The sequence below is a fragment of the Columba livia genome, chromosome 2, assembly GCF_036013475.1.
Source record: "Columba livia isolate bColLiv1 breed racing homer chromosome 2, bColLiv1.pat.W.v2, whole genome shotgun sequence".
NCBI classification, from domain to species: Eukaryota; Metazoa; Chordata; class Aves; order Columbiformes; family Columbidae; genus Columba; species Columba livia.
In genome coordinates, this window is record NC_088603.1 from 155676464 (window position 1) to 155701884 (window position 25421).

The window sequence follows — 25421 nt, forward strand, 5'->3', positions numbered from 1 at the left end:
CTGTGGCAGTTTGTGTGGAACAGACAACCAATTTGTAACAAACTGATGCTCAGTCCATCAATAGTTGAAGTGTTTTGTTTGGAAGTTCTGGCCTTGCCTTTTGTTTGTATTTTTCACAGTTGAAGAAGCTATTGTTGTCACACCATGCAAGCAACAGTGGTGCCAACTATCCCAAATATTGTTTTGCTTGCAGCCTCACTAACACTTATTGTTTCATTTCTTTCAAACTGCATATTGTAAGAACATTTTACTACTTTAAGGCAAAGAGAACACTTGAGAACATTTTTATCATTTACAAATAGAGACTCAGAGAAGGATAAGGGCACCTGCATGCATTTCTCATTTAATATATAGTTAAGTTAATTATATTGCTTAATAAGAAAAATTGTGCATGAAAGCATTGGGTGCAGCCAGGAGGTTTTTATATGATAAGTATTTTTTCAAAATACATTGGTTGCATACCGATACTCTAGCTTTCATTTTTGGGCTGAGGAAATAACTGGAATCATATATTGCTTTTTACAAGATTTAACTTCAACTTTGCTTGCATGATGACGGTAAGTCACAGGCTGTAACTGGAATTTGGTATGAATGAGTTTGGCTAGTACTTTTCATTATTAAATGGACTGAGCCAAAATGTTGGATTCAGACATTTTAAAACAATTTTTGTGCATTTGAAATCCTGATTGCTGTGCGTGTTTCAACGTGCCCTCCTCTTCAGGGACTTCTACAAGCTCAGTGGAAGGAAAAAATAACATTGTGTTTGTGGATATGTAACTGTTCAGCCCAACTGATTAAAAGCCATTTTCTGTAACATTAGTTGTTCAGTGACAGATTGAGGAAAACCACAATTCCTCTGCCTCTCTCCAGACTCTAAATATGATAGGGGAAGAACTCCATGCTGACACTGAGTGGGTCACCATGCCCACGCAGCACGGTGCAGTACTGGGAGCAGGTGTTCACTTGTTCCCTTAAAATGCTGTGGGTACATAAACAGGGGATGGTGACTGAACCAATAAATCCTTCCTCTCAGGGCACTGTCAACGTGAGTGCCGTACTAACATGACAAGGTTTCACTGCGTTTTTCTGAAGCAAAGTCCCTATCATGCTTCACTGAGTCCCTAGAATATGTCCTTTTTTCAAGCACCTGTCTATGCCTGGGACAAAGTTTTTATTGCATCTTTTTTTTTTCTCAGATTCACCCATGCATTTGCCACAAGACAGGCTGAAGCACAATTACAGAGCAAATACCAACACATGGACCTGAAACATGGAAAGTGCCCTCTCCATCTCTGATGAAGAAATAGAAAATAAGAAATAAAAATATAAACGAACAACAACAAAAGAAAATTAAAAAAAAAAATCCAGCTTAGTAATAAGAAAATAAAGGATTCACAGATGAAAAATTAGGCCTTAGAAAATGTTGAAGTTTCACCAGGGAAACATTTGGCCCAGGAAAAGTAACAAACTGTAATCCTCGGTGTGCAAGAGTTATTATTACCTTCATCCAAGGTTCTGATAAAGTATGACTGAGAAAATAAGAACCAAAAGCAAAATCTAACTAAATATTTTTGGTTTAAGAAATAAAACTATATTTGGTGAAACCATTCATTGAACTGCATTTCTGCTATCCTTGGCTTTTTGTAGGTATTTGCTTCTCTTCTAGATCTTTCATTGTTTACATTAAGGACACAAAGGAAGGAACGCTGACTTGTGTAAGGTTTTCTTTCACGCTTCTTTGGGTGTAATCAGACTAGTGTTTTTCTGTAGTGTGCCTGATTTTTCTTTCTGTTTTCTTTTTAATATGTGGGACATGTCTTAGTAAACAGAGCTCAGTGGTCACTTGAATTTTCATATTTCAGTTTATTAGAATGCCATCAGAAAGTTTGACATGATTTGGACAAGAAAGGTCATTCCCATGCCTTGTATCTATTAATGAAGTACTGCCAAGCTTGAGAGATATAGTTATGCTCTATAAGAGATATATGAAATTTCATTAGGGAAGTATTTTACCAGTTTTCAAGGCACTCAAACAAACAAACAAAAAAAGATAACTCACAAAAAAGTTGTCATCTGGTAACTTGTTTAACATTAAAAAAAAAAAATACAGGCTTTTTAGAAGCAATGACAACTGCAAGCTATAAAACACACCAGCAATTCTAGAAAGAACTCACCAGGAAACTGGAAAAACAGAGACAAAAACAAAATGTGTAAACGTTTTCAGATGGTAATGGATGTGCCATGAAAAATAGCATTAAACTGACCTCACAGTTTAAGCTACTTGAACATATGAGTGGCAAAGGGTTTATTTCATATCTCTTTGTGCTAGCCATCAGTATAACTTGTGTGTCTCTCTACATCACTCTGCACTGCCTCTCCCCACAGCAATGTGCTCCTGAATGTTGTTTAAAATAAAGCTACAGTACTCTATGTTGATGCTGAGAGGAGCTTGAATTAATCAGTGAGACTTCCCCTTCTTGTCTGACAGAGATAAAATGTAAGAAAGGATTCTAAGCCAGTGACAGAGACAGAAAGAGATGTGCCCAGTTTTTTCCCAGAAGAACTGTCTTCTCCTATAATGTGACATTTAGTCTTTATGTGAACTTTTGCTCACGTGTCAGATTGCAAAAGATTGTATGAATATTATGTCCTCAAAGCAGAAATCACACCAAATACTTCCTTAACGTAATGTAATTAATTAACATATTGCTCTTCACCAGAAGAATCTCTCTGGCTGGTTTGCATAATTACAGCTGGATTCATATTTATCAGAAATCTCTTTAGAACAGCCACAAAAAAGATTTGCTTTCCTAAGCCCACTGTATCTCATTATAACAGTGGAGAGATGGGGCCCTGGTGGAATTCAGGGATATAGGCCAGGCAAAAAGCACAGACATGACCCTGAAACTTAGGAAAGTGAACTTTTAGTTGTTTAAAGAACTGGTGGATGGGACCCCAGGGAAAACTGCCCTCAGGGATAAATGAGCAGAAGGGAGCTGGCATTTAAAGACATTTTCCTTAAAGCATGAGAACTCTTGATTCCCATGCTCAAGAAATGTGCCAAGGAAGGCAGGAGACCAGCATTGGCCATGTAAGGATATTCTGGTCAAACTGAAACACAAGAGGGAACTGTACAGGCAGGGGAAGCGTGGACATGCGTCCTGTGAAGAATATAAAAGGATGCTGCCTGAGAGCATAAGGATGGGATTAGGATAGATAAGGCACAACTACAGCTAAATTTGTTAAGGGATGTGAAGAAGAATAAAGGCTTCTACAGATAGGTTAGTTGGAAAAGGAAGACACAAGAAACTGTACTCTCGTAATAAATGAAACAGTGGATCTGGTGACAACTGCCATAGAGAAGGCTGAGGTACTCAACAATTTCTTGCCTCATTTTTCACTGGTAATTGCTCTTCCCACTTTTCTTGAGTCCCAGAATATCAGTGCAGAGACTGAGGGAATTAAGTCCCACTCATCATAGAAGATCGGGTTCTATGTTACCTGAGAAGTCTGAATATACATAAATCTATAAGACCCACTGAGATGCATCTGAGGGTTGTAAGTGAACCAGCAGATGTAGTTGCCAAACCATGCTCCATAGTATTTCAAAAGCCACAGCAGTCAGACAAAGTCCTTCAGCCACTGGAAAAATGGAAAAAACATGCCCATTTTTAAAAAGGCATAAAAGAAGGACTTTGGTGGATAAGGGAAAAGCTATAGATGTCATCTGTCTTGGCTTCTGTAAGGTCTTTGACACAGTCCCACACAATATTCTTACCTCTAAATTGGAGAGATACGGGTTCGATGGATGGACTGTTAGATGGATAAGATATTGGCTGGATGGCCGTATCCAAAGAGTTACAGTCTGCAGGTCTTTGTCTGGATGGAGATCAGTGACGAGTGATGCTCCTCAGGAGTCTGTATAGGGACCAGTGTTGTTCATCAATGACATGGATAGTAGGACTGAGTGTACCATCAACACGTTTGCTGATAATATGAAGCTGGATGGTGCAGTTGATTTTCTTGGGAAAGGGTCTCATCCAAAGGCACCTTGACAGACTTGAGGAGTGGGCTCATGTGAATCTCATGAAGTTCAAAAAGGCCAAATGCAAGGTCCCACACCTGGGTTGGTACAATCATGAGGATCAGTGCAAGCTGGGTGCTGAATTGATTGAGAGCAGCCCTGCAGAGAAGGACTTGGCAATATTAGTAAACAAAAAAATTGGATGCATCCTGACACTGAGCCCAGAAAACCAATCATAACCTGGGTTGTGTAAAAAGACTCACGGCCTGCAGGTTTAGGGAGGTTATTCTCTCTCTACTCTTCTCTCATGAGACCCCACCTGGAGTACTGCATCCAGCCCCGCAGTCCCCAGCACAAGAAAGATATGGACCTGTTAGAGAAGGTCCAGAGGAGGCCACTAAAATTATCAGAGATCTGGATCACGTCTCCTATGAAGAAAGGTTGAGAGATTTGTGGTTGTTCAGCCTGGAGAAGATTACATGGAAACCTTATTGTAGCTTTTCAGTACTTAAATAGGGCTTATAAGAAAGTTGGAGAGAGACCTTTTACAAGATCTGTAGTCATGGGACAAGAGGCAACAGTTTTAAACTGAAAGAGGGTAGATTTAGATTAGATAAAAGGAATAACTTTTTTTTTTTTTTTTTTTTTTTAATTGATGAGTGAGGTGAGAGATTGGAGAAGCTTTCTCAGATAAGTTGTAGATGCCCCATCCCTGGAAGTGTTCAAGGTTAGGTTTGATGGGGCTTTGAGCAGCCTCACGTAGAGAAAGATGTCCTTGTCCAATGCAGGAGTTGGCCTAGATGATCTTTACAGGTCCCTTCTAACCCAAATCATTCTATGACTCAAGGGCCATACAGTTAAATACTTTGTGTCTGCCTCCCTTAGGGCACAATCTCTTTGCTTTAATACTAACATGAGAAGTGTGTTAGGTGGGCTGTCTCTGAAGTGGGTTGGCAAATGAATCATTAACCTTTGAATCACTTATCTTACAGAGAAGAGTACAATATCATAGCACGGAGTTAAGTCATCTTCAGGGCATGTCTTCAATACAAACAGATTCTCAGCTGACACAACTGTTCCCACTTTCTGACTGCTCTTACTAGGAAGGTTGGTCCTATTTATGAAGCAGTAACTTGACATTTATGAGTCCTAGATTAAATTTCTTGTACCTCTGCAGACCTTCTTTGTGATCTTGTAAAAACCTTCTAGGAAAAGACATTTAATGGTATAGAACACTTACAGCTGTAAAGATGTGCCTAGTGATTTTAATGGTACATGGACATCTTTGAAAATGTCACAGAATACTGAATATCTTATTTTCAAATCTTACTTTTAGTCTTTTCATTCCTCAGTTGCTCATCAGTAGATAGGAAATAAAAGCACTTTCCTGTCTCATGAGATAAAAACCCATCAGGATTGTGATATTTTTTTCTATATCCATATAAGAAATATGAAGTTGGAAAGTTTTAATGCAGGTGCTAGATGGATGGAGGTACATGTCATTCTTAGTATAATCCAAAAAATCACAGATTACAGTAGTACTTATTTCATCATAGTAGGAGATCTTTGAAATCTTCAAGCTATGTATTTATCAAATAATATAATTCTATAAAAAGAACCCTCCTGCTACTCTAAAAGCGTGATTATGGCAAGAATTCTCAAAAGCAGATGTATTCATATAGGTATAGATATATACTAAATGGCACTCTATAAAATCATGGGTATATGACAGAAAATTACAGCTAAAATTACATCAGGAAGAGCCAGTGTCTTCTAGTAGCACATGCCTAAGAACAAAACAGCCCAATACAGATACAATAATCTGTTTCTACAAAAAGATGATCAGATGTTTCTGTCTGTAGCTCTTTCCCTTAGCTTGCAGCACACTGAAGCAACAGATCAATATTTTCTTCTACCAAAAACTACAAATCATTATGACAGTGAAATCCTTATTCAAGAGGTGATCACAAATATGTTTTTGCCTAATAATTGGTTTTTATGCTGCTTGTGCAACTGCAGCGTGGCTTTGTAATCATTATCTTTTCATGAGCAGAACTGAGCAACATGTGGAAAGTTTACTGAACAAGGCTCTTTTGTAGGATGATAACATATCAGAGCATCCGAACTTGAAAGTAATGCCCTTTGATGCAGAAAGAGTCATCTAAGTCTGTCATAATCGTAACTATCTCCATCCTTTTCATTTGTGCTAACTGCCCAGCACAAAGCATCTCTTCCACACACTGCAGTTCTTTATGCAATTGTTGGGTTTGCCCTGTGATCAGTTTTTTTGTTACTTCAGTGGCAGATTGATACATATTACTTGAGTAATCTTTGTGTATGTTTGTGCCTAGGTGTTGTGTCATTTAGTGAAAGTAAAGTGAACCTCTCCTACAAACGGACAGGTTACTGTGAAAGCTGGGAGGAATTCACACAATTTTTCCTACCTACATACAATTCCTCACCAAAACAAGACCTGATGTTTGTCATTGATGGAGAATACAAGAATAAGCAGGCAGGAAATTCAGGGGACAGTTCAATAACTAGCTTCTGCCAGTCTCAGGGTATTAAATGAGTTGGCTGAATTTGCTAATCTGATTGAAAGCTAACCCAGAAAAAGACCCAACAAAAAAATTAGCCTTCTTTTGGGTCAGTTAGTTATTGATCTCACAGGAATATTATCACTAGAGCTACATACAAGACAGGGCTGGCATGCTTGTGTAAAGAAGAAACAGAGAATGAATAGCCCTTTTGGATTCAGTTGGCTGTAAAACCACAGAATTAGAGCAGACTTCACTTAATAAGAACAATTCTGTGGTCTCTTTACAGTAAGCAGCAAAATGACAAGTATGGTTTTTTTATTAAAATGTACTTAAACATATATTTCTTACATACAAGCATTTTAATCATATTTCTTTTAATAACTTTTTGGTATTCACTTATTATTACAGTGCTCCATAAGCTATTTCCCATGGCTGCGCTTTTGAATGGAAGCTACCTGAGAATAAAGGAAAAGCTCCCGAAAGCGAAGGCATCCTGTGTGATGGGTAGACTGGCCTGATACTCAAACACATGGCTTGACCTGGACAGACACTGATGCACTGTGATTTTACAAATTGCTTTCCCTTTCTTATATTTTAGCTTTGACAGCTGAAAAGCAGAAATGATTATACAGGCCCCTTCTGAAAGTGCATTCAGATTCATGAGAATAACATGTGCTCTGGAGAAAAGTGTATTGCCAGCAGTAATTAAGCCTTGCTGGGGTTAATGAAAGCAAGAAGACCTAGTGATAAGCTGGAGCTGAAACTCTTTTTTTCTGTACTCCATTTCATTGTGCTTATCATTGATGAAATCTGGAAGAAAAGCATCATTTAGATAACTAAAGTGCTTAATCCCTTGCCCAACTTCAGAGATATAAGAGGTTCAGCTGCCTTTGATTACATCACCCGTAGAGTAAGGCTTGTCACATGTGTCAGTAAAAATTGATGAAGAGCTGATAATAAAAACCTGACTTTGAAATGGGTGGGAAATTTGTTTTGGATGGTTAGAATGTGGTCAGCAACAGTCTACCCTTTATTGTGTTCTCTAAAAGAAATGTCAGTCTTTAAATTCCTCCTTGTAACTTCTTACCACTGTCCACCACTGGACAAGATGCAGATTCAATTGAACACACAGGCAAGTTGAATAACAAACAATAAAGCTAGCAGTATGTAAAGCAATTTGAGGCAGTAATAAAGCTGCTGGGATTTGATGTAAATGGCACCAAATTTGTATCAAATGCTATGAAAGTCCGCTTACATCAGATGTGCTCGGTATCCATTAAATGCACAAAACCCTTTTCAGACAGCTAGGTCAGTTCCTGTCGGAACAAAAGAACAATAAAGCAGTGGATTCTGCAAAAATTGAAGATTATGAAATAAAATTCCGGTGGATTTGATCTGTTGAGTGTTACATCGTGTATTTTTTAAGATTAAATGCAGACTTTCTGATGAATCTTGACATGTCTGTTTCTTCCAGCACAACTAAAATAACCAATAAATGCAGAAAACTCTCTTTAAAATATTGTGTTATTATTTTTCTTCCAGTTTTTTAGCACCTGGCTTTTTGATGCACAATTCATTATTCATTTTATGGTTGGTAGTAAAAATAAGTAACTAACTAACTAACTGGATATGTGTCCCCTCGCCCTAAACCTCAACAGAGCTGTAAGCACTGGTTTATTTGAAAAAATGTTTATGGCTTTTATAGGCCGCTTTTGGGTAAATTTTACAATGGTCATTGAAGAGATCCTGAAAAAATGTTACATTGCTACAACATTATTTTGATGTTCCTACATTGCAATGACTGGAATTTCAGGTGAATATTTATTTGACTTTGTCAGCAGAGTGTATTGTCTAGAATCCCATTATTTTTGAGAATTAAAAGCACATGTATATAATGGCTAATTCACTTTGCCCGCTACAAAGACTGTATTTATGCAATGACAACATGTGCAAGCTCTAAGGAGAACAGCCCTACAAGAAAAACTCAAAAATTTTGCCTCCACTTTACACACAAAATGCCACATTTGCTCAAGTACTTCAAGAGCTCCTGTATTATATTTGTAGTATGCTTCATAAATGGCACTAAGTAAAGCAGTAAAGACTAATGGTAAGCAGACTAGATTGTTATGGAGAGTAGAATGTGTGGATCCAAAATTATTTTATATAATGGAATAAGGGAGATGATGACCCACAAAGAAATTAGGTAGGGATGGACTGGGTTGGCAAGCAAAGCATGCAGTGTGATGTGGAATAGAGAGACCTTGAAAACAATAAGGATGAAAGGGTTCCACTGCAAGAATATGCACAGGAATAGTGAAGTGCCTACCAGAACATCAATGTGGGGGAAGCTCTCATACTTTTTCAGGGAAATCTCCATGACTGCAGGCCCATCTGAAGTGCCTATACACTAATTCACACAGGATGGGTGATGGTCGATATCATGGCATGGCCAATCTTGATTGTCTTTAAAGGTCATTATGATCAGGGAAGGTTCATGAAGATTGGAAGAAAACAAATATCACTCCTGTCTTGAAGAACAACAAGAGGGAGGATGTGGAAGAATTAGGAGTGGTCAGCCTTATCTCAGTCTCTGGCAAGATGGTGGAGCAAATCCTTCTGGAAATCATTTCCAAATACATCAAGGAGAAGAAGATGCTTGGGAGTAGTCAACACGGATTTATGAAGGTAAAATCATGACACCAATCCTATAGATTTCTACAACAAGATATCTGTTACAATAGGCAAGGGGAGGGCACTAAGTGTTGTTTATCTTGAATTCAACAAGGCTTTTGTCACAGTCACACATAGCATCCTTATATAAACTGTGAAATAAAGACAAGCTAAATAGACAATGAGGTGGAGTGAAAGACAGATGAACTACTCAGACTCAAAGGATTGTGATCAGCTGCACGAAGTTGAACTGGAGGCCAGTTGCTAGTGAGGTACCCCAGGGAACTGTACTGGAGCCAACACTGTTTAAGATCTTCATTAGAGTGCACCCTCACCAGGTCTGTGGATGATATAAAACTGGAAGGACTGCTTGATACATCAGGGTTTTGTGCTGCCATCCAGAGGAACCTGAACAGGCTGGAGAAACGGCCTGACAGGAACCTCATGAAGCTCAAGAAAAGTAAGTGCAAAGTCCTGCCCTTGGTGAGGAATAACCCTGTGCATCATTATGAGTTGAGGACTAACCAGCTTGAAAGTAGATTTGTAGAAAAGGTTCTGGGGGTCCTGAGGGACACTAAGTTGCATGTAATTCAGCAGTCTGACCTTGCAGCAATAAAGGCCATCTACCTCCTGGTCTTCATTAGGAAGAGCATTCCCAGTAAAGCGTAGAATCATAGGATGGTTTGTGTTAGAAGGGACCTTTCAAGACAATCTAATCCAATCCCCCTGCCATGGACAGGGACTTCTTCCACTAGATGAAGTTGCTCAAAATCCCATTCAGCCTGATATTGAACACTTCCAGTGATGAAACAGCCACAACTTCCCTGGGCAACCTATTCCAGTGTCTTAATACTCTTACTGTAAAATTTTTCTTCCTGATATCTAAATCTACACTCTTTCAGTTTACAACTTCACTCAATCCCCCTGTCTGTGTTGTGGATTAAGATATTAAACAGTTTTGGTCTCAGTACAGACCCTTGAAGGACACAACTCGTTACTGGTTTCCACTTGGATGCTGACACTTTGACTGTAACTCTTTGGATGCAGTGATCCTGACTAAGAGTGTATCCAAACCCTTATCTATCCAATTCAATAACATGAATATTGTGTGGGACCATAACAAAGGCTTAACAGAAGTCCAGGCAGATGACATCAATACTTTTTCCTTGTCCACTGATGCAGTCACTCCATTGTAGAAGGCCACCAGATTAGTCAGGAACAGTTGGCCTTTGGTGGAGGTCAAGGAAGATGATATTGTCCTCCAGCTTTAGTGAAACAGACTGAGTGTGCTGTATCCAGTGGTGGTGATGGACAGGACAATCTCTAGCTCTTCTGTAAATCCATGATTCTTTAACAGGACATTTTACTGAAAATAATCTTATATAAACATAATTTTGTGTGAAAAACTACCCAAAGGAGCCATGAAAACTGCGTAATGATCAATTGCAACATAACAAGAATATCATTAGAAGATTGCTGATATGCTAGAGTTATTTTGTAGAAGCTCTAGTGATTATGCAAAGATGATGTTACATGAACTTAGGAAAAATGCAACACAAAGAGATCTCAGAAACATCAGTAAGGAAAAAATGATAAAATCAAAACTCAGCAAGAATCAGCAAGAAGGCAAAGAAAAGAATATTTGCATTTACCTTGGGAAAATACAAGTTAAGAAACCTGCAGAAAATAGCATTTAAAATGGAGAGAAAACACAATCAAATAATAATGTTTAGAAATTTGGAGTTGATAATAGATTAAAAAAAGAAATAATTATCATTAGCATGGGAAGTAACATTGCAGCTAAATAGCAGAGAATAATTTGATTTTCTGCTGCTGACTTTAAGACCTTGCATCATAAAAGTAAGATACCTGGTGAGATAACATCTGGTATGTTCATAATACATGGAGTTTGAGGTCATTTTTATCATTTAGTGTGATCTCACTCAGTGAGAAACTTTTGCCTTCTCACATCCAATATCTTGTGGCTCAGGTTTCCTCTTGAAAACTTCTCAGAAGTTCAAATTTAAATATTGTCCCGAACTTGTTGAGACACGAGAAGAAGCCACCATGTGTTGTGTTTCTGCTCTTAGATGGTTTAGAGTAAAAAAACAAGGGGCTTATCATCTGGAAAGGAAAGAGAGTGCCAAAAATATGTGTTCCTGAAAAGAAGAGTGGGAAAAGAAATACAGGGTCCAGAAAGAAGAAGGTGGACATCCTGGTTGGAGGAAACCTCCTGGAAGTGGGAGGAGGTCTGGGTGATGGAGGAGATGCATGGAGATAAGTCCCTGAAGATGCCCAGGGACCTCAGCCAACAGCATCCATGACTGGTAACTGTGAGCAGAGGAGCAGCTTGGACCGATATAGCCTTCTGCCTGAGCATCATGGACCAGCAGTGACCTCAGGGAGGTTGTGGAGTCTCCTACTCTGGAGGCATTCAAGACCTGCCTGGATGCCTTCCTGTGTTACCACATCTAGGTGTTCCTGCTCCAGCAGGGGGATTGGACTAGGTGATCTTTTGAAGTCCCTTCCAATCCATAACATTCTTTGATTCTGTGATTCCTTGCAGGAGAGGAGAGTTAAGATCTGGTGAGCAAAGTGCTGCAGGGGAGAGTGAGTTAGATAATGAAGTAGGAAAAGACACCTACATCCCTGCTTCTTAAATAAATCCCAGTATCCAAATACACTATATGTTCTCATTTGCTCTTTCTTGTCCATGACATGATACAGACAGAGAAAAGGAGAAATCTGGCCCTCATTTATTCTGAAGGGTTTGCAGGACTGATATAAAAAAAATGTCTTTGCTTAAGGCAAGAAAATTTCAGAGTCCTTGTTAGTTTAAGATGTGGAAAATACCTTATTTGTTTCAGATATTTCATTACTATTATGATGATGATTGTATTTATATTATTATTATTATTGTATTTATGTACAGATAAAATAATAAGTCAAGCATTTGAAATAAATTTTCTGACTTATTCTAGGATACATGACTATCCTGATGTTAGGGAAAATCAAAACCAACAACAAAAAAAAAAAACCAACTAACAACAACAAAACAAAGCAACCAAAAAAACACCCCACAAGCAAACAAACAACCACATCACAAAACCACCAACTAATTTAATACAACCTATTTTGCATAAAATGGATTTCTCCCTGATTAACGTCAGTTACTAATGGAAATTTAAAATATGCTTATGGTCATTGTTTTAAACTAAAAGTGTAAGAGATAAGAGCATATTAATGAAATTTAAAACCTCTATGGGGATCAATAAAGGAAGGAGAAGATGCTGGGTCTCCAAGTATCCACCAGGGCCATTGACTTTGATTTTTGAGTACAAAAGTAATAGGTATTTTATCTTTCATAAGTGGGATTACATCATCAAAAGTATAGGAAAATACATAACCTTCTTCAAAAGACTGCAAAGTCCAAATATTAAGAACTAGTTTTTACTCACTGAAGACATATACTGTAATGCCCCACTTATCTTCCAGGAGGAATTCAGCCTAATTTTGGAAGCTACTTTTAACTGATGCATGTGAGTTTGACCTCACCTATTCTAAATTCCTGCAGAACTCTTGGAATTTATTCTTGCATGCCTAAAATACACAAAGTTCTCCAATTGCAGTCCCACAAGAGTTGTGTTTTTGTCCTTGTACATAGATGTAGAGTCAGAAGAAAAGATTAATTCCCTGAACTAGGATTCATCTTAATCATCTTTAGACATAGACAGTGCAGAAACCTATATTTGAGTTAATTTTCTGGGCTTCCAGAGAAGAAAAACAGAAAATATAGGTTTGCAGTTAATTTGATTTATGTTAGAGCTTTCCTTTAGTAATGAATCACAAACTATTTATTTATAACCATTAAAATAAAGGGGACCTGGAAAAGCAGGTTTATATGAAATATTTGCCTTGGGAACATATCGATGGTAGCTTTATATTGTAGTGGGGTAAGATTCATAAGCAAATTAAACAGTATCATTCTGGTTCAGAGTACAAGGAGTGACCAGTGTGCATCAGGGACTCACAGAGATCCAGTTAGCTGAGGTAAAACCCTGTATCAATGTACACAACTGTACAATATACATCTATGTACTCAAAACTCTCCTAGAACTAGTTCCTCTGACTTGACTGTCCTTCTTTATAAACTAGTACATTGCTTGATTACTCCAATTGCTTGGAAACTGAACTTTATAATTTCTGTGGGGTTTTTTGTTGTTGTTGTTTTGGTTTGTTGGTTTGGCTTGTTTGTTTGCTTGGTTTTGAGTTTTGTTTGTTTTTGTTTGTTTTTGTTTGTTTTTGTTTGTTTTTGTTCGTTTTTGTTCGTTTGTTGTTTGTTTGTTTGTTTGTTTTCAATTCAGGATGTACAAACATAAACTGGTCTCATTGTTCACTGAATCATGTTATGAATTTTTCTCTGCACTCACCTCATTATCAGATACAGTACCAAGCACAATTTCTTTAATAAGCTGAATAGACTGAGCTCCTAAAGCTTTTCAACATAAAATACAATTCATAGAACATTTTTGCTGTCTTCCTGCAATCTTCCTTCTTGCACGGGTATTTTTCTGCATCCTTTACAAGTAAGAAGCACAGAACTGTTTGGGATCTTGACAGTGCTGTGTACAGAGATGAGAAAATTTCCTTATTTTTGTTTGACAGTCCTGCTTTTTATTCTTCTTAAGATTACTTTAGTCCTTTCTGTTACAGTACTTCACTGCTGGCATGTTGAGATGATGTTCTATTGCTGAACAAAAGTTTTCTTTTTTTATCTGACTTACTACTTTCCACTGCAAGGTGCCTTATTAAGTAAGTTTAGCAGGAGTTTCCTGCTCTTGCAAAAGTTACTGAGCAGTTGATTATAGTGAAACAATTTTAAGATACTTAAGAATATCCTATTGAAGAAGCATGTCTTCATTTTTTATCCCACTTATTTTCTTCAAGATTTTTCCGTAAATATTTGATAGAATTACTGAGATCTTTAGTATAAGCAGTGTAACTTGGTTAGTTCATGGATGACTTCCCTTTAACAGCTGCTACAATAAGTGACTTTAATTCATTTGATGTCTAATTTGTTCCATAGAAAGTAAAATATTGTGTAGTACTTTCTCAACTGCATGCAGAAATTCAAGTGTGCTACATCAATATGTTTATCTTGATCAGAAGGATGAATAATAGCAGCATAGAATGGGAAGAGACATTCCATGTCATTGAATACAATTTTATTTTATCACAAATGGCGATATTATGCAATATATTTCAGAGACAGTTGTATAGAAAAACAAGTATGTTTGCCTGACTGCTACAATTAGTTTGGTGTATCACAACTTCATTACTGTTATGATTAAAAGCCTTCTTCTAAATTCTAGCCTGAGTCTATTATTTATAACACTTTCTTATCCACAATTGCCCTTTATCTAAAATAGTTCTTCTGTCATCTTGTATTCTGACCCAATATATATATATTCAGTTCAGACATATTTCTAAACAGAATTTTTCTTGGATTTTCATGGAAATTATTTTCTGTAGCTATAACATCATCAGGAAAATGACAGATTTTATTTGATGAGCCACATGGACAGCCAATAATCATGAGTTTTGCTCCTTTGTGTGTTGGATAACTATTTTACCATTATATTGTTTTCTCTTGCATTGAAGTCAGCCTAATCAGTCTTCAGTTTTTGAAAGATCTGTCTGTCCTTCTTAAAAATACAAACTAGATTGGTGGTCTTTACAGTCAAGAAGACCCACAGATGAGACTTATTTATTTATTTATTTGTTCATTCATTCATTCATTTAAATACTTTTTTTTTTTCAGGAAGGTCCTCAAGATAGGTCTTATAAGAAATAAGTTTATTGCTTTGAAAATGTTGAATTTTAACAAACACTACTGAAAACTGCCTTATTGGAAATCCTATGCTTTCTGTTTCATTCACAGCATTATGCAATGCAAAAGCATATACTGAACGTTTTTGCTTGGTGTGCATCCTTATCTCTTATATTTCCATTCAAATGCAACAGTGGAGGCATGTATTAGAAGCTCACCTTCATTGTAATATACCTACTTACTGGGTCATGAAGCGTGATTTTTACTGGACCATTTAAACTTCGGTGGCAGTTTTGCTTTCTGCGTCAGCTGCCTGCATTAAATTTTCTATTTGAATTCATTATGTTTGAGTGGTTCTTTTCCTTTATCATATTGCATATTAAACTGGAATATTCATTTTCATCCCTTCTTTTAATCAAGGCATTTTTGTGTAATGAAAGATTCTCTGTGTTTGTGAAATCATGGTTTCCTGTGAATCCAATAAAAAGTCCTTGAAGAATTTATAATGTCCATTAACACTTCCTTCTTTAAAATTATAACTTCATATAAAACATCATTAAGCATTTGGATTAAATTTATCACTCAATATAAAACATCATTAGTATTAGGATGTCAATATTAATACAATCTCTTGAATTCAGAGAAAAACTATCCAGTGCCTGTTGTAAGGGCTTATAATTTATGAGCAAATCCTAAGAGTTCTGTAAGCTTAATGATGTCCAAAAGTCTAGATGATTTTTGCACATGCAGACATCTTTTCTTCTTCCCCAGTGTAGCCAGGACTGATCTATAGGTGACTAATCTCAGCAGTCTTCCCCAGCATCTGGACCCTATCTGGTTACTCTCGTTGCTTCAGAGTCAACTTTCTAATTTGTTTTTGTTCCCTGTGCTCGTCATTGCTTCTTTAAAGTGGCCTCATGGATTTGCTGCTAAGACCTATAACTACTCAATTTAAACTTGTTTCTTTTTTGAACATGCAATTTTATCTCTGTTGCAAAACCCTTTGTGGCAAGATACTCCCTTTTGAAATTGGCCATATATCTGCAAGAGAAAAAGGCCTTTCTAACGGTGAGGCAGGATCTTACTGCAAAATGTAGTAAGTGCACAGTCAGGGTTCAGCAAAGACTAAGAGGTTGTCAATACAGTAAGGAGAAACAGAAAGGAAACAGCCTTTTTCTACTGGAACAGCCGAGTTTGTGTTTTTCAGGGAAAACAAAAAGTGCTGAAATATTTCTATGTGAATCAAAATATGAGCTGAACGTACATAGTAATGTCAGAAAATATACTGTTTCCTTATCAACCTGTTAAAAGAAAAAGACTTTCCTGTTATATGAAAATTCTTAAGACAATTAATGGGGGAACACAATATACTTTGCAGTGATGAAATTGCATAATATCACTAGCGTTGGAAGGGACCTCTGGAGGTCATCTGGTCCAACCTCTCTGCTCAAGCAGAGCCACCTACAGCCAATTTCCCAGCACTGTATCCAGATAATTTTTTAATGTTTCCAGGGATGGAGATGTCACAGCCTCCCTGCTCAACCTGTGCCAGTGCTTAGTCACCCTCACAGTTAAAAAGTGTTTCCTGATTCTGTGATTCTGTGTGATTCTGTGATGTTCAGAGATACCCTCCCGTGTTTCAGTTTGTGCCCATTGCCCCTTGTCCTGTCACTGAACACCACCCTCCCTTCAAATATTTATACACATTAAGAAGATCCCCCTGAGCCTTCTCTTCTCTATACTGAATGGTCTCAGCTCTATATCAGACTTTTCTCACAGAAGAGGTGCACTGGACCCTTCATCACCTTTGTGCCTTCACTGGATTCCCTCTAGTATGTCCTTGTCTGTCTTGTACTGTGGGTCTTATCAGTACAGATGGGTCTTATCAGTCCCCTTACTTGCTGGCAATGCTCATCCTAATGCTGCCCAGGAGACTGTTGGGTACATTTATTGCAAGGGGACATTGGTGGACCATGTGAAACTTGTCCAGCAGGACATACATTTTCTACAAAGCTGCTTTCCATCTGATCAGCCCTCAGCAGGTGTTGCTGGACAGGATTATTCCTTCTCAGGAGTAGGACTTGTTTTTTCCCTTCGTTGAATTTATGCTGTTCCCATCAACCCAGTTCTTCATCCAGCTGAGGTATCCCTGAATGGCAGCACAACCATTTTATGTGAATTCCTTGATCTGAATTAGAAGGGGAGGGCTTCGAGTCCATAGGCAGTAATACCATGTGACTCCCATACATATTTCACCTCTGGCATTTTACTTCGTCTGATAATTTCATATTCAGACACTGAAACTAAAATGTTCTCATGGAAGGTTTCCATCTGACAAGCTGTATTTTCTGATTTTTAGCAGCTCATTTTATGGCTTCCAGACATTCTGCTTTTTTTCTTTTCAGGTAAAGAGTACCTCCCTACCTACTGCCTAGGTGCAAAATGAAAGACATCTGTGCTCCTAGTTATAATAAGCCAACTACTGGCAAGAATATATATCACCACTTTAGTCTCTAGAGAAATTTCTAGACTGAAGGTCATATGTCAAAAAAGCATTAGATCCTCAAAGGAGGCATTGAGGCAGTGTGAGGAGAACTTGAAGGAATATAATTGTAATTCCTCCATCTGGTGACAAACACTCTGTCATTTGCTGTCCTAATAAGGAACATGGTGATTAAATATGGCTAAGCACTCAGGCTAGTTGTGATTTTTTAATTAAAAGAAAAGCAAACTGTTTTGATTTTTTATCACAGGAAGAAGATGTATTGTCAACCCTTGTGCATAGATGCAATTCAATTCAAATTCTGACTAAGCCTCTTACGCAGAGAACAAATCCCAGCATGGCTTTGTTTAGGCTTTTCTTCAGAAAAACAGAAACACCTGCCACAAACTGCATTTTTTAATGGATGGCATTTTATACAGCAATACTTTGGACTTATTTTTGCTGGTTTTGAAAGTACCCATATACTGTCATATTGGTAGGTCCTTTGAATATAAATACAGTTTGTATAGTACAGACCTGACTGAGTCAGCAGTTGAAGAGTGTTTGAGGGCTCTGTTAGTCCACATATTTGCAAAATATGTATTTTACTGCAAGAACTAACTCCATATTTTCTATTTTTCTTGTTTTCTATTTTTCTTATTTTCCATTTTTCTTCCCGAAAAAGCTGCTACAGGCCATTTTCAGAGAGAAGGATACTATGCTAGAATGGACTTCTAGGATGAACCCAACACTCCTCCTTACAGACATGTTTGAAGCAAAAAAAGTAACAGCAGTGCACAAAGTCAGACAATTGAGCAAATAACTGGATAGCAGTATTAGTTGATACCTTTGTCAGAGCATCGCATCTGACATATATTGTTCTGTTTTGGTGCCAAGTCCCATTAAAATCATAGAACATCCTTTGTTGATTTCAACCAGATACTTTGTTTGAGGTAAAAATGCAGCCTCCGAACTTTAATATTTATTACCTTACATAATACTTCATTACTAACTGACAATAAGGATACAAATAACTGATTTTAACTCCACTAATTGGTTTTCCCCCAGGGATTATATGCTAAACCTACCACAGGAAAGTGGTACCCAGAAGTTCTTATCATCTCAAGAATGTCTGATGGTCTACATGAAATAAGTTTGTGTATCAGCACCACTACCTATATTTCATTCACAGTCATGTTGTTTTTCCAAGCATAAAGTCTGAGTGTAGTGTAGTTAGGACTCGACCTTCTCTTATATATATCAGAATCTTTCACCATGCTGTTGTGGAAATGTAACCGACACACCCTGTGCCCAGCCTGAGACAGTTCTTAAGAAGTACTATATTAATTCATTAAGCATCAAAAATAGGATGCGTATTTAAAGAAGGAGGATGAAAAGGGGGGAGAAGGCTGCCAATACTAAAATAGGTCCACTCATCCTGTGGTAGTATTCTGATATATTTTTGCATTGGTTGCTGTACACAGTTAATCCTGTTAACTGTAAATGATGAGTCAAGTTGACAGCTTGGTCCTTATTTATGCTTGTATTTTCTTTATGCTCAAAGTTTAAATAAATGTAATTTGATGGGGATGAATAAACCCTTCAGGCTTTTTGCTGAAACAGCCCAGGAATAGGCTATGTTAAATTGAAATAAAATAAATTGAAATAGAAGAATCCTGTGTACTCTACCTACCAAGTAGAGAACAAAAATAGCAAATAATATTTATAATTAATCCATTGTGTAATAACTACAACTTGGTCACCATCACAAACTACATTGGCAGTATAATATGAATATTCCTTTAATAGGGTATGAAGTTTGTTAGAGAAGATGAAGCAACAATGGAAAATATCTTTAACAGACAACCTGAATGTCAGATATCACCAGATTTGCCTTCCACTACTGGAGTATCTGAACAGTTACTCTGATCAGTAGTGTAATATGTTTTAACTCATCAGTTTATGCTCAATATATGATTAAAACATGGATGAAAGCTTCCTCCTCTCCTCTCCTCTCCTCTCCTCTCCTCTCCTCTCCTCTCCTCTCCTCTCCTCTCCTCTCCTCTCCTCTCCTCTCCTCTCCTCTCCTCTCCTCTCCTCTCCTCTCCTCTCCTCTCCTCTCCTCTCCTCTCCTCTCCTCTCCTCTCCTCTCCTCTCCTCTCCTCTCCTCTCCTCTCCTCTCCTCTCCTCTCCTCTCCTCTCCTCTCCTCTCCTCTCCTCTCCTCTCCTCTCCTCTCCTCTCCTCTCCTCTCCTCTCCTCTCCTCTCCTCCCCTCTCCTCTCCTCTCCTCTCCTCTCCTCTCCTTACAGGACAATAGGTACAAAATGAAACACAAATATTCAATTTAAACAGAAAAAAATCCTCTTTCTTCTTCCCCTCCTCTCTCTCCCCAACATGAGGGTGACTGAGCACCAGAAAAGACTGACCAGATAATTTCTTGAGTCTCCATCGTTGGGGGTATTAAAAACCTTGATATGACCTGGAACAACCTTCTCTATCTGACAGTGCTTTGAAGTGGGAGTTGGACTAGATGATCTCCAGAGGTGCCTTCCCACTTCAGGCAGTCTGTGACTGTGAAGAAGCTTCAGTAACTTCTTCTTTGTAAGATGGAGTGAATGCACAGACTGAGATAAATATGTGTCTCCATTGACAGCCCATCTTTGCCAAATTCTTTCAATAATCAGTCAGGAGAAAACACAGAAACACAGCGAGTCTTTAGAAAACAAATTTCTGTAATTACTACTGAAGTAAATCTTAGGAATTAAAGCTGGAATCAGGAAACCCACAGGAGAGGTGCTGCACAAATCATATTTTATTCAAAAAGCTAGTTAGACAAGGCATATTGCCAGACAAAGTCATATCGAGAAACAATGCAATGTAGCACCCCAGGGAGTGATATTGACCAGGAGAGCTGAGACCAGGGAGTGCAAGCAGGGATCGAGAGAACACAGGAGTTTGCACGGCAGTTTGTGCAGAAGGGCGTGTGAGAAGAGCTGTGCACCCTGGTTTGAGCCCCACAAACCAGGGAAGTGCTCTAGGTCTCTGCCATAATGATGGGTACTTGCCTCAGAGCTAAACCCAATGTTTATTCAGAGAAAGCCCCTGAGATGCCTGATGCTTCCATCCAGATGAAACTGGTAAGGAAGGAGACTTCAGTACTGATGGTAGGTTGCAATGAACCTGTCCCCTGGAGAAAAAGTAAGTACCTTCTAAAGATATGCTCAGGTTGTTGATCTACAGCATCAGGTGGCTGAGTTGCAAGAAACAATTAAAATGCTGAGTAGTATTAGAGGAACTGAGATGGAGATAGACAAGTGGTTTCAGAATGATGGTCCTCTGATGGACACCACAGAGAATGAGGCACCTTGGACCCTGTTGACCCACAAAAGCAGGACTCTGCTTCAGTCCCCATCCTCCAGCATTACAACCAAAACCAGATATGAAGCTTTAACAGCTGTAGACTTGCTACTTTTTCATGTGGGCACGAATGTCACCACAAGATGGAACCTGGGCAGAATCAATGAAAACTACAAAGCCCTGAGGGTGCAAGCAAAAAGTAATGGTGCTCAAGTTATCCTTTCTTCCATTTTACCAGTTAGGGGGAAGAGAGCAATCAGAAATAGATTTATATTGCAAATTAACTTCTGGCTTTGTGGCTGGTGCCATCATGAGTGTTTTGGCCCTTATGATCACAGAAAATTCTTTAATTGCTATAGCCTGTCAGGGAAGAATGGAAACCACCTGTCTAGAAGAGGCAAGGAAATCTTTGGCAGCAGGGTGGCCACCTTCATGAGGTGGGCTTTAAATTGAAGGACTTGGGGACAGGGTCCAAAGTGGCCATGTTCATGCCATTGCATACAGCTGGGATAAAACCAGGTCAGTCAGAGCAGTAACAAATGTTCTTCAGCTGTCTCCCAAGATGACAACCACAAGATCAACCACCTCAAGTGTATGTACAGCAATGCATGCAGGCTACGGAACAAATAGGAGAAAATGGATCTCCATGCTCAGTCAGAAAGTTATGATATCATAGAAATAACATGGTGGATCAACTCACATAGTTGCAGGATTGCAATGAATGGCTACTGGCTGTTTTATAAAGACAGGCAGGGAAGAAGAAAAGGAAGAGCGATACTCTATATTGAAGAGAACCTTGAATGTATAGAGGTCAACTACAGTGATTGTGGAAGCCCTATTGCATGCCTCTGGGTCAAGATAAGAATGCTGATCTGCAAGGGGGATCTTACGGTAGACATTTGCTACCAACCTTCAAACCAAGAAAATAAGGCAATATTGGGTTCACTTCAGCAAGCTTCAGGTCAACAGAACCTGGTTCTTCTGGGTGACTTCAACTACTCAGACATTTTTTGGAAGAACAATACAGCAGCTCACATGTCATCCATCAAGCTCCTGGAATGTATAGAGGACTGCTTTGTCATACAAACATTACATGTGCCAGGCAGGATTGAACACTGCTGGACTTGCTACTCACAAACCAAGAAAGTCTGCTTTGTAATATTTCAATTAGTGATAGCCTTCACTGCAGTGTTCACAGTATTGTGAAGTCTGGGATCCTGCTGAGCATGCTGAAGGTTAGTACTAAGACAAAACTTTTAGATTTTAGAAGAATAAACTTCATTTCACTTGGAGCTCAGCTGGGAGGGTTTCCATGGGAAGCTTCCAAGGAGAATGAAAGACATAGGAAGTGCTGGAAATTTTTCAAGAATACTTTCCTGGAAGCACAAAAGGAGTTTATCTTTTTTAAAGGTAAAGGAAGTAGGTGGAGCAAGAGACCCCTTTGGCTTAACTATGAGTTTCTGAGTCTGCTCAAACCAAAAGTGTAGCATATCGGAGAAGGAAAAGTGCATGAATACCTGTTGAGGATTACAAGGGCTTTGCCAGGACATGCAGAGAGGCAGTTAGAAAACCAAATTGAAATTGGCCAGAGATGTCAAGAACTACAAGAACGGGTTCTTCAGGTACGTAAACAACAAGCAGAAACAGAAGAAAAATATTGGCCTGCTGTTAAACAGGAAAGATGAAGTAGTCACTAATAACACTGAAAAGGCAAAGATTCTCAACACTTTCCTCACCTTTGTCTTTACCAACACTGTTGGGCCTCAGGCCTTGGAAACAGAAACACAGGTCGATGTAAGCACCTCCCTGGGCAACTTGTTCCAGTGTGAATGTAAACCTAAGTATAGAGTTCAGCTCCTCTAAGTCTTATTCACTCTTTACATTATTGGCTGAAGTGCCAGCCACATTGCAGGTCCTGAATGACCTTTGTCTGGATGATTTCAAAAGTTGCATTTGGGAGAAGACCCAAATCTCTGCTCTGCTTATGCCTACACCTCCCAGAGTCAATAAGAGGAGTCTCGGCTTGCACTGAACGACTGGGCTGGGCTTTGAACTTCTTCCTTGAGACTGATCTGAAACAGGATCTGTAAGCATGTCTGTGTATAAGCAATGCGGCTGGAGGAAAGTCTAGGTAGGCCCTTGCCTTCATTGACAGCACAGACACAACTGCCTTGGGCTGATTCTTGGAAGTGGAATTTGAGAATGCACTGGGAAGGAGAGAAAGAAGAGGTCTGAGGGGCACTGGAAATTGGGGAGATAATGTTTCATACTGTCAGAAAGGTTACAGAGGTCTCCATGACTCCGGGAGGATTCATTTATTTCCAGATGTATAGTATCTGATATATTGCTCAAGACTGTAGAGACACAAGTGCAGACCAGGGAGGTTTCTGTTAGCACAGAGTGATGTAACTCTTCTCAGACTGACATTCATTCTCACTTGCTTCCCTCTTCTCTCATCTATGAACAAGCTGAAAACTTAGAGGAAAAAGAACTAAAGAAAGAAATATGAAGCTCTCACAGAATTATTTTGTGCAGATATTAGCACCTTAGGGGTATCCACGGAGGTCCACATGCTCACAAAACTTCCAGCTGAAAGATAGATGACACCTAGTCTAACAAGCACTGGTCTCTGAACAGGCATTCATTGATTTTAATCTTGTTAAATCATGTCCTAGTTACTCAAAGACAGAAAGAAGGAAAGAAATCCAAAACACAACTCAGCAATAACTGAATTCCCTAGGAGATGATATCAACAATGTTACTGACTTCTCAGACTAGAGAATAGGAGTTTAAAAGAATTTAAAGGATAAGTAATGAAAGCTGTTGTGTTTTACAATGTGGTAGCGTAACAGAAATAAGTAGCTGCAGAGAAAGTAGATTTTTAAAGGTAAGATGTGGATAAGACCTTGAAACAGGAGTGAGAAAAGATGTTCCAGTAAGATCCAAGCTCTCACAAAATCCATTTCCTCATCAAAAAATATAATGCTGTATTTATTTTTTGGACCATGCTCATGAGTTGCTTTGTAAGGCTGAAGAATGCGTCTATACTCCAGCCGCTAAGTCTCCAGTAGAAAAGTGGTTTCTGCATTTTTTGGAGAGAACACTATGTACCAGGAAAACTGTGCAGTCTGGAAGCAGAAATCAGTCTTAGCTCTGAATTCCAGCTCCTGAAATGTGCCAAACAGCAGATCAAAATCAGGTGCCTGAGTATTGATAGATTTGGGTTGTCTCTTTTTTGTTTGTTTGTTTGTTTTTGTTTTTTCCTTTCTTCTACTAAATGGCAAAAGTGTTCTCAGAATGCAGAGAAAGTGTCCTTGCTCTGTGGCAAATGAAGAGGGAGGGCCTGGGCTGGAGTTTAGAGCTTGACAGAACATGTCGGGTTGTGTCTTATGCCACCTCTTGCCAGTGGCTTAAGGAGTATTTCAGGGCAAACATATATTTCTGTTTCACATATTTGTAGAATCACAGCATCATAAATGTAGTTAGGGATTTAAGCCATCTAAGGTGACATCATCCCTATCATGGAGAGGCAGCAACCAAATATCACTGCAATTAATATCATTTAGTATCCTTCCTTTAGGTGGAGTAAAACTTAATCCATTAATGCTTATAAAATTCCTCAATATTCCCTGATGAAAGCCAACATGAGGATGCAAAGTATTAGTCATGTAAGTGACAGCAGAGTGCACTCTGGAAGGAAGAAGAACAATAAGGTCATTGGGTTAGACTCTCCAAACTCAGGGGAATTTTCACTTGTTCCTCACAGTGTTTCTTTCCCAAGAGCTTGTCTTGGTAGCAGCTCCAATCCTGACAATAAGTGGTACTGACTGCAGATGAACACCAGTGCATCATGAGGTCTCCCCATTTTGATCCTGAGCTGGAGGAACAGTATCGTAGTGAACTTATCTGCTGAGACATTACCTTGTTACTTACACATCTCTCAATTTCTGTGGCAGTGTCCACCGATGTTTCAGAACAGGCGGTTGTTAATGCTACTCTCCCCTCCTGGAGGCAGTTAGTCAGCTCTTGGGTGTTACAAAAGGAATGTCTCCTGCTCCACATGGCTTTGGCTTTAAAAATAACAAGGAATTCACTGAAGATTCCTCACTGTCTCTCTGAATAGTTCGACTGCCCTTTCACTGCTTTTAGCCATTCAGCATATGAATAATAATAATATGAAATATGAAATAATCTTCCAGAAAAATCCCCTTCAGACAATTTGCCAGGACTTTGTTCAACTGATCTGTATGTCCCAGTCTTACCTAGCGTGACTGTGTCAGGTGCACACAGTATGACTACACCCTGGATCAAACACTGTGTAATTTAACCCTAGGGTAAGGCCCAAAAAACACACTTTGTCACCTAAGGCTTGGAGCCTTGATTCAGCCAGGGCAAAAACAAACAAAAAACCTTGCACTGAGAAAAGTTATTCCTTGTGCTGACTGTGCATTAGTGTGGAATGTCTTTATAAATATGCTGCATATGGCTGTAAGGTCATAAAGCCATAGCATTTCTCTA